Below are 10,025 nucleotides of genomic sequence, written 5' to 3'. Positions count from 1 at the left end.
GAACTTAATATTCAAGGCCATCAAGTCTTCTGGACAGAAGGCTTTTCTCAGAAACTGCAGCACAAAATTTCCACTGCTACAAATCCCTTTTGATTGGAAGTTTGTTGCTGCTTACTGGCAGATACAATGCTTAAGCTAAGGGTCCTTGAAATTTCTCCCTGATCAAACTAAGCTTAACTTGGATTTTCAAGTGGGAGCTTAGAGGCGAAGAATCGGGGATTCTCTCAACCAACTATATCTTGTATAGACATGGTCCAAGCAGTATAGCGTCCTTTGCCATTTAACTTGGTAGCCAGGGAGCCATAAAAGATGTCCCATTCTTAGGTAGCTCTGCATTTCCTTTCCCAACATTCCCAACATATGAATCATAATCAATGCAGTATGAACTCAACCGATGTTTTTGTTGGCTCATAAATACATATTACACATTTTTAAATTTTGCTGTTGGCCATTGTTGTCCTCTTTTGTTTTTATCGAGACATAATTGAAGACACATGCCCAGTTCCTTCAGACGATAACTTATCATCTCAAGCAAAGGACAAAATATCTCATGAAACTGCAACCAACAGATAATGATGAACTTCAACTTCAATCCTGCGATCAACAAAAGTTTAAGATATATGTACACAAGTCTAAATATTTTTGATTATAATTGCTAACATTGTTAACAGATATAGACCAAGACTAAAACTGCAAGTCGATTCATACATTCAGTTTTTTTTATTTCATTGTCGTAGGCTTTTATAATTCTTTTATTCTTTTTGTACACATTAATTAGCTGGCATAGTGTAAGCTTATTAGGTTGTTAGTTTGTTGAAAGGTTCTCTGTATATATGCCCGAGAGCACAGACTTGTACAGCAACAAACTTTGACAGTAAATGGAGACGAAACTTTTCTTCTATTGATCTGCTCTTCATCTTTTCCTTGCTCAAATTACCACTGTTTTACTTCCTTACATGGTATCTGTGAGCTAGGGAGAGCACTTTCAATGGCAACTCCTAGCTCCGATTCTTCTGAAGTTCGCTCAAACCCAAAATCAAACACATCATCTCCATACTTTAATCTTAGTGATCCGGCGAACCCATACCGCCTTGACCATGGTGATAACCCAGCCCTAACCCTTGTCGCTGACCTTCTTACCACAGACAATTACGCCACATGGTCTTGCTCAATGCGTCGTGCTCTTCGTGCGAAAAACAAATTCGGTTTTATCACCGGCTCACTCCTAAAACCATCCCAACCGACAGACCCTTTACTTGCACTTTGGGAGCGCTGTAACGACATGATAGTTTCTTGGCTCCAAAACTCCATCAGTCCTTCTAGCCCAGCGTTCTCTTTGTTGATGATGCTCAAGAAATCTGGATGGATCTCCAAGAACGATTTTCCCAACAAAATGGTCCTCGTATTTACCAACTCAAGAAGGCTCTAGCTGCTTTGCTTCAAGACCACGATCCGGTAAGTATTTACTATGGCAAATTGAAAGCTCTCTGGGATGAGCTCTCTGTATACAATCCCATTCCCCCTTGCAATTGTGGTACTATGAAAACCTTGCTGGATAGATATCAAAGAGATTGTGTGCTGCAATTTTTAATGGGTCTCAACGACTCTTATTCTCCCATCCGAGACCAGATCATGCTTATGGATCCGATTCCCCCTGTCCCCAAAGTATTTTCTCTCATCCAACAGCAGGAACGACACCATCAAATGACCTCCCACACCCCATCCCCTGAAACCATGGCTATGGCAGTCAAGAAACCTTCCAAATTTATCTCTAAACCAAACCAATCCTTCAAAAAAGATCGCCCATATTGCAGCCATTGTAAAATCACTGGTCACACCTTCGAGACCTGTTTCAAGGCTGGCAATGCTGAGCCTCCAGTCTGCTCACATTGTAACTTGACTGGCCACACCATTGAGAAATGTTACAAACTCAATGGATATCCACCTGGCCACAAATATCATACCAAGCAGCAGCAGAACTCTGGCTTCCTTGCAAATCAGACTTCTCTTTCATTTGCTAATGACTCTGAAGACAACAGTGATGACAAATTTGGTTTGACTAAGCAACAATATCAGCAACTAATGGCATTGATCCAACCTCAGGATTCTCCAATTGCGGCTTCTGCCATTCACTCCAGAAATCCACCTCACTCCTCTCTTCATACAGCATCATGTTCCAAAATGTCTGGTACATTCATTTCTTTGTCAACATACACACACAAATTCCCACATACATCTTCCATCAATTGGATACTAGACACAGGTGCTACAGATCACATGGTCTACAACACCAACTTTTTTACCTCCATCACATCCACGGTTAATTATTTTGTGAAATTGCCTAATGGCAATTCCGCCCCTGTTACACACATTGGAACAATTCAGTTAACGACCTCTATCGTTTTACATGATGTTCTCTGTGTGCCATCTTTTTCTTTCAACCTTATTTCGGCAAACAAACTAACTTCTACTCTCAATTGTTGTTTGCTCTTCTTTTTTACTCATTGTTTTATTCAGGACCTGCACTCATGGATAACGATTGGGAAGGGTGAGCTCAAGCATGGCTTGTACCACCTCATTTGCAAAGAAGTTCTCCCCTCAACTCTATCTACTTTCCTCTCAACAAACTCATACAACAAAAACAACAATTTCAATTGTTTTACTTCCATTGCAAACTCTGTTTCTAATACTCACCTATGGCATTGTCGCCTAGGCCATTTATCATTTCCTCGATTATAGTTAATTTCAAATTCTCTTGTACATAAGCAACTTTCCTCTATTAATGAAAAATCTTGCACAATTTGCCCCATAGCTAAACTTCATCGTTTACCTTTTCCTGATAGTTCACACTCTTCATCAAGAATTTTTGAGCTCATTCATTGTGACTTATGGGGCCCTTGTTCCACCATTGCCCATGATGGCTCAAAGTATTTCTTGACTATTGTTGATGATTTTTCACGAACTACATGGCTTTATTTGCTTGCTGCCAAAACTGAAACAAGAAAATGCATTGAAGCTTTTTACAATCTTGTTGAAACACAATTTCAAGTGAAAATTAAAATTCTAAGAAGTGATAATGGTGCTGAATTTAACATGCAAGAATTTTTCAATCAAAAATGAATTATTTATCACAAAAGTTGTGTGGCAACCCCTCAACAAAATGGCATTGTTGAGAGGAAGCACCAGCACTTATTAAATGTGGCTCGTGCCCTTCTTTTTCAAGCTGGTCTTCCTCTAACTTACTGGACTGAATCCATCCTTACAGCCACTTATATTATTAATAGGCTTCCCTCACCCATTCTAAACAATAAAACCCCATATGAGTTTCTTTTTAAAAAGAAACCCGAATATGCTCATATGAGAATTTTTGGTTCCCTATGTTTTGCTGCCACACTTATCCAAAATAAAAAAAAAATTTGACCCTAGAGGTCGTGCATGTGCATTCCTTGGTTATCCTTTTGGTACCAAGGGCTACAAACTTTTGGATCCCAAAACTAGCACCATATTCATTTCAAGGGATGTTACTTTTCATGAATTTACTTATCCTTTTCAAACATCTCTCTTACCTCCTTCCACAAACTTACCTACACCCATTTTTTCTCCTCCCTTAGCACCTTTTTCAGATTTTTCAACTTCCAACCCTTCTACTCCCATAAGTTCTTCTCCTTCACACCATACTTCTCCCATTGTCTCTGCTGATTGCCTTACTTCCTCTTCCCTCTCCCCCCCTTCTCCACCAGTCAATCACATTATTCCTTTGCCTGCTGCCCCTGCAATTCACAGATCCACCAGACACAAAACTGCTCCTCAATATCTGAAGGATTTTCACTGCACACAAGTCAGGCTTGCCTCACCTCAGCAATCAGACTACGAAACAGGTCCTTTATTAAATGGTAAGTCCTTTCCTCTCTCTGATTGCTTATCTTACAAGCACTTTAATCCTTCTTTTCAAGCTTTTTCCTCATCCATTTCCATTCAAAATGAGCCAACTTCATATAAACAAGCAATTAAAGATCCTGAGTGGTGCAAAGCTATGGATGTTGAAATTGAAGCTTTGGAAAATAATCATACTTGGACCATCACTGATTTGCCTAAAGGGAAAGAAGCAATTGGTTGTAAGTATGTCTATCGCATTAAATTCAAGTCTGATGGTACTGTAGAAAGACTTAAAGCTAGACTTGTAGCTAAAGGCTACACTCAACAAGAAGGTATAGATTACACTGAAACTTTCTCACCCGTTGCAAAGCTTGTAACTGTTAGATGCCTTCTTAGTGTTGCTGCCATCAAAGGATGGTATTTGCATCAATTTGATGTAAATAATGCCTTCCTTAATGGTAACTTACATGAAGAAATTTACATGAAGAAACCCCTGGGATACACTAATGGTAAACCAAATCAGGTTTGCAAATTACTTAAAAGCCTTTATGGTCTCAAGCAAGCCTCACGGCAATGGAACTCTAAACTCACTTCATCCCTCATTGCCTTTGGTTTTATTTAGTCAAAGTCTGACTACAGCTTGTTTACTAAGCATGAAGGGGACAGTTTTATTGCTTTGCTGATTTATGTTGATGATTTTCTGGTTGCTAGCAATTCCAATGATTCCATTGCTTCTCTAAGAACTTTTTTGAATAACAAATTCAAGATTAAAGACCTTGGTTGTCTTCGTTATTTCTTGGGGTTGGAAATTGCTAGATCTTCAAAGGGCATACATATATGTCAAAGGAAATATGCCTTAGACATTTTGGCAGATTCAGGTATGCTTGGATGCAAGCCCCTTAAACTGCCTATGGATCAACATTTCAAAATCAGCAAGTCTGAAGGCACTCCACTTCTTGATCCTAGTATCTTTCGAAGGTTAATTGGTAGATTGTTGTACCTCACAATAACTCGTCCCGACATTTGTTTTGCTGTTCAATTATTAAGCCAATTTATGGATCAACCTTCTTCCTCACACCTGGCAGCAGCTTACCGTATTTTAAGATACATTAAAACTGCACCTGCTCAAGGCCTTTTGCTCCCATCCTCTTCTCAGCTTCAACTTACAGCTTATTGTGACTCGGATTGGGCTTCTTGCCCGGATTCCCATCGATCTACAACATGATATTGTGTTTTCTTAGGACAATCGCTTATTTCCTTGAATACTAAGAAGCAAACGGTTGTCTCAAGATCATCAGCTGAAGCTGAATATCGCTCCATGGCTGCCACCTCTTCCGAACTCACTTGGCTTCGATATCTTCTCCATGATCTTGGTGTTTCTCATCCACAAGCTGCCATTCTCTACTGTGACAACCAGGCAGCTCTTCACATTGCCGCAAATCCGATATTCCATGAGAGAACCAAGCATATCGAACTTGATTGTCATTTGATACGTGATAAAATTCAAGAAGGAAGTCTAACTACAGCTCATGTTTCATCTCAAGCACAGCTGGCCGCTATATTCACCAAAGCTTTACCATCCTATCTCCTTCAAGCACACTTGTCCAAGATGGGAATCGTAAATTACTATTCTCCATCTTGCGGGGGGTGTTAACAGATATAGACCAAGACTAAAACTGCAAGTCGTTTCATACATTCAGTTTTTTTCATTTCATTGTCGTATGCTTTTATAATTCTTTTATTCTTTTTGTACACATTAATTAGCTGGCATAGTGTGAGCTTGTTAGGTTGTTAGTTTGTTGAAAGGTTCTCTGTATATATGCCTGAGAGCACAGACTTGTACAGCAACAAACTTTGACAGTAAATAGAGACGAAACTTTTCTTCCATTGATCTGCTCTTCACTTTTCCCTGCTCAAATTACCACTGTTTTACTTCCTTACAAACATAATGATGGAAACCATCCATATATATGAGATGCGAACTCTGCCACAAGATTAATAGAGATTACATGAGCACTATTATTGCAGACTACTGCAGTATAAGGTCTATCAGTTTTTCTTTCATTTTTTCAAGTCCTCCGTCCAGATTTGAGACTTCCGGCAGTTGTTATCTCCTTTTTGCTCTGTTAATCAAATTCTTTGAAGGTGGTATCTTATAGTAAACGAGATTCAGAACCAATCAATGGAAAGCCCAATGTTGAGGAATAATTTTACATTGTCTGTAGACATGGTCTTGGACATGTTTATAAAGAATAAAAAATCCTCTCTTATAGTATCGATTTTATGAGATGAGTTAGGTCCATAAATTTCTTCACCCAAAACCGGTACTTTGACAAAATTTCACTTTTTCCCCCCACAGCACGTTCTGTTGATTTGCATGTTAATATCTGGTGGTGACTTAGGTTACAATAAACAGATCTCCCCTACAGTATCCTTTCTCTTATGTTTTTCAGAACATTATCTGGCCTGAAATAAATTAAAGCTGTGCCATATATCTTATGCAGACTGCTCTTGCAGTGTACATTTCTGGGGGGATGGGAAATGTCATAACCCCTGCAACATTAAAGTTGGGGAAGGGCCGAAGGCCACTTGAACTCCCATGTAAGAGTTGTAAATGATAATTCAGTTTCAGGGTAGAAAAGTAAATCTCAGTACAGAACCAATGCAAGTGCCAGACTCCCATAACTCTTGTCCTAATAGTTAGCTTGGCATGATACATGTGTATACATTTATGTATTTATATAAAAGTGTATATATATATATATATAGTTTATTTATTTATTTTTTTTATGATGTGTCATGGGTGACGTACCGTCTATTACGAACTCCAACGAACAACATCCCTTCCTCCTACAGATGAAAATGTTAATCTTTCTTTAATAAAACTATATTAAAAGAGGCTGTGGAAGTTTCAAGAAAAGCCACCCAACAACGATCAAATCGCAGAAACTGGGGTATAAGCATTATGTATGTATGCCTGCAAAACCTGAAATATTTTTAAGTTTCGACATGTATCTGTTCCCTACAGTGGTCGTATTTGAAAAAAACACACCACGGAGTGAGCTGTGCGCTCCGAAGTATGTCATTGATATATGGGCCCGTTCGTAGAGCATGCAGATGTACGTAAAAAGAAAGACATCTGCACAGCACATTAGTTCATTTTCCATAAACCAGTTTTTGATGCTAATCCAAAGCAATTCCGGTCTTTACATTAATTTCTTGATTGATCTCAGTCCCTAGCTAGCTTGTTCCAATCCAAACAAGTATTACGGCCTAAGTTTATCAAGGCAGGGTTAAAATAATGTCCAAACAAGAATGATATATTAATATATATATATATATATACACCAGTACAGTACTACGGAATCACAGATGGTGTCGCACGTCTCTTGGTTGACAAAAACCAACCTACTCTAATTTGGTTTTTGTCATTGGCCACCAGTTGTGGCGCCTGACATGCTCTCCTGATTGCCATTTGAATTTTCGAGGCATATATGATCATGCATGGTCAAGATCTACAATTATTGCATATGCCTTTTGTAATTGCAAAAGCAATCTGCCGCCCGCGTGGTGTCCTTATCCTTGCTAGCTTCAATGCTCGACATGTAACTTAGCCAACACATTTTATGGCCTTTCTCTTATAAATTATCATCGACCGCATGTATGACACGTCCATGTCCCGATTAAAGTGCACATTCTTTGCATGATCATATATGTACCATGTTCACTTGCTCTCAAATATTCCTTTTTCCCTGCATGCGCTCACGATCGTCCCAACAGACCGTCGCCTGACAAGGATGTAATCGGGGCTCTGCTTTTCAAAGTTTCAAACACTGATTTGCAGTCTATTTCCCAAAATGTCTTAGAAAACGTGCCTATGGAAGGATCGAATATGAACACAACATAAAATTGGTGAATTTGAATTTGATATAAATGAGTTCAAGTCAAAACGGATATACCCGTTAAGACAAAATTAATAAAAGTCAATAACGAGACAATCTACTTAATTCGAAATCAACTTGCAATAACTCGTTTAAAGTTTTATTTCAAAATTATAAATTTATTATTGTGTGACAACCCGGACTTTGCAAAGTCCCCGTTCAAATTTTTATTTGGATAGTATGTTAGTTATTGGATAAATGCTAGGTGTTAGAGGAAGGCTTTGAGGTATGTTCTGTGGCACCCCTAGCCCTCGTTTGGGATTTGGCAGAAACTGAAATGTCAGGATATGCAACACAAGATTACCTATCCCTCGTACATGACAGATAAGATGTAATGCACCGAATGATAACTAGTAGTATGCAGTATATTGCAGCGGAAAGTCAAATTAAGTCACATAATGGAACAATAGTCATGGTACCAAAGAACATAAAATCCCAATAATTCATATTCCATAAGAGTCATCAAAAGTAATCAAGTGTTTTCAAAAGAGACTCCCAAAACACGGGGCCAAAACATATGACTTAACAAAATAGGTCATTTCCCAAAAGTGGAATGGGTCATAACCAAGGTCTCATCCTCAAACAAACTTAAGAACACTCCCCTAGACAGTAAGGGGTCTATATCTAATCCCAACTTTGTGGCGGCTTCCTTGGCTTCTACAATGGAGTTCTTGGCTTGCCCCAGATATCTTGACACAATGGATATCATGCTTAAATCTTAATATCCTTTGTGGATCCAAAGATGAAACTCCAACGTTGGACTCATTGAGATTTGCCAAAATCTTTTTAAGTCGCTGAGTTGAAACCGTAAGCAATTCTAGGGTGGATTGACAACGAGCCTCCATTGTGAGCTCATCATCAATTATCTCACAGCTCCCATCCATATCTAAGGGTCCTGTGTACCTGGCACATCTTCTACTATTTCAAGTAGGAGAATGATAGTGGAAAATACAATAGGGAGATTTCAATAAATCTCAATAAGTAAACAAAAAACATATAACAGATATCGTGAGCATATGAAAGCAAACTTAATAATGAATGCATGGACATGAGACTTCACTTATGCATTTGACTTTTCAAAAAGACATCGTGTAAAACATGACTTTCATAACATTTTCATTCATAAAACATTTTTTCTTCATTTCATACTTGTTCTTTAACATACTTGTGAGCTCATTTGTTGATCATATAACATAGCTTTGAGCTCGAGGCATTTCTTAACTAACATATAATTGGATACCTCACGGCTCTCTTATGCACCGTGTGTTCCCCACTAGTTATTGCATCAACCATTGGCCACTTTGACCAAGGTGACTATGTCTTACCTTTCATATTACAGTAGCTTGCTTTTCGCCTTCACCATAGGTGCACTCACTAGCTTTAGGTGTAATCCCGCTCCGGTGTCCTTTTCTTTTAGAAACCATTCGAGATCCGTCGACAGTACTTCACCAACCTAGGGATTATCCCTCCATTTTAAACACTCCTAAGAGGACAAGGGAGTTTCACTAGGACATTCCCCCGTCCTAGCTTTTGGGATTATGATAAAAACTTTAAAATACTCTTTTTCTTTCAAAAGATTTTCACAATTCCAATGCATGTGACATGACAATAAAACTTAGAACTTTCATAAGACATGCAAATGCCGAATGCTTCATCATGATCATATAACATTCAAACATGCAATTCCAATACATTTCGCGTTACGACTTGAAAATATTAGAACATGCAAACATTTTCTTTTGTAAAAACTCTAAGGCATTGAATATCAATCAAGAAGTAATCATTCAACATTCCCTAATCTCTTGATCCCTACCTCTTGGAGATGTATTCTCACGTTGGTTTCAGACCATAATTTCCTTCTTCCTGAAAATGCACAAAACTAGCGTGGTCAGTCCCTTCCTCAAGGAGGATAACCTTTCTTCCCTTGAACTGGCGATCTTACGACGTAGCTCCTTCTTCCTCCGCATTCAAGCCTAAAGCTATAAGATCCAAGCCTAAGACTACAGATCTCTAATCTAGTTAAAGGTACCATGGATTCCTAGGACAACATGTGAGTTTACTCAGAGACGTAATCGCTCTAATATCATACTCTGTGGTGCCGCCAGCCCCTACTTGGGATTGGACGGTGATTGAGATACCGGGACATGTAACACAAGACTACACACCCCTTGTACATGAAAGATAATATGCTATACACCTAAGTCGACT

Source organism: Juglans microcarpa x Juglans regia, chromosome 3D (genome assembly GCF_004785595.1).
Source record: "Juglans microcarpa x Juglans regia isolate MS1-56 chromosome 3D, Jm3101_v1.0, whole genome shotgun sequence".
Classification (NCBI taxonomy): domain Eukaryota; kingdom Viridiplantae; phylum Streptophyta; class Magnoliopsida; order Fagales; family Juglandaceae; genus Juglans; species Juglans microcarpa x Juglans regia.
This window is presented reverse-complemented; position numbering follows the sequence as displayed.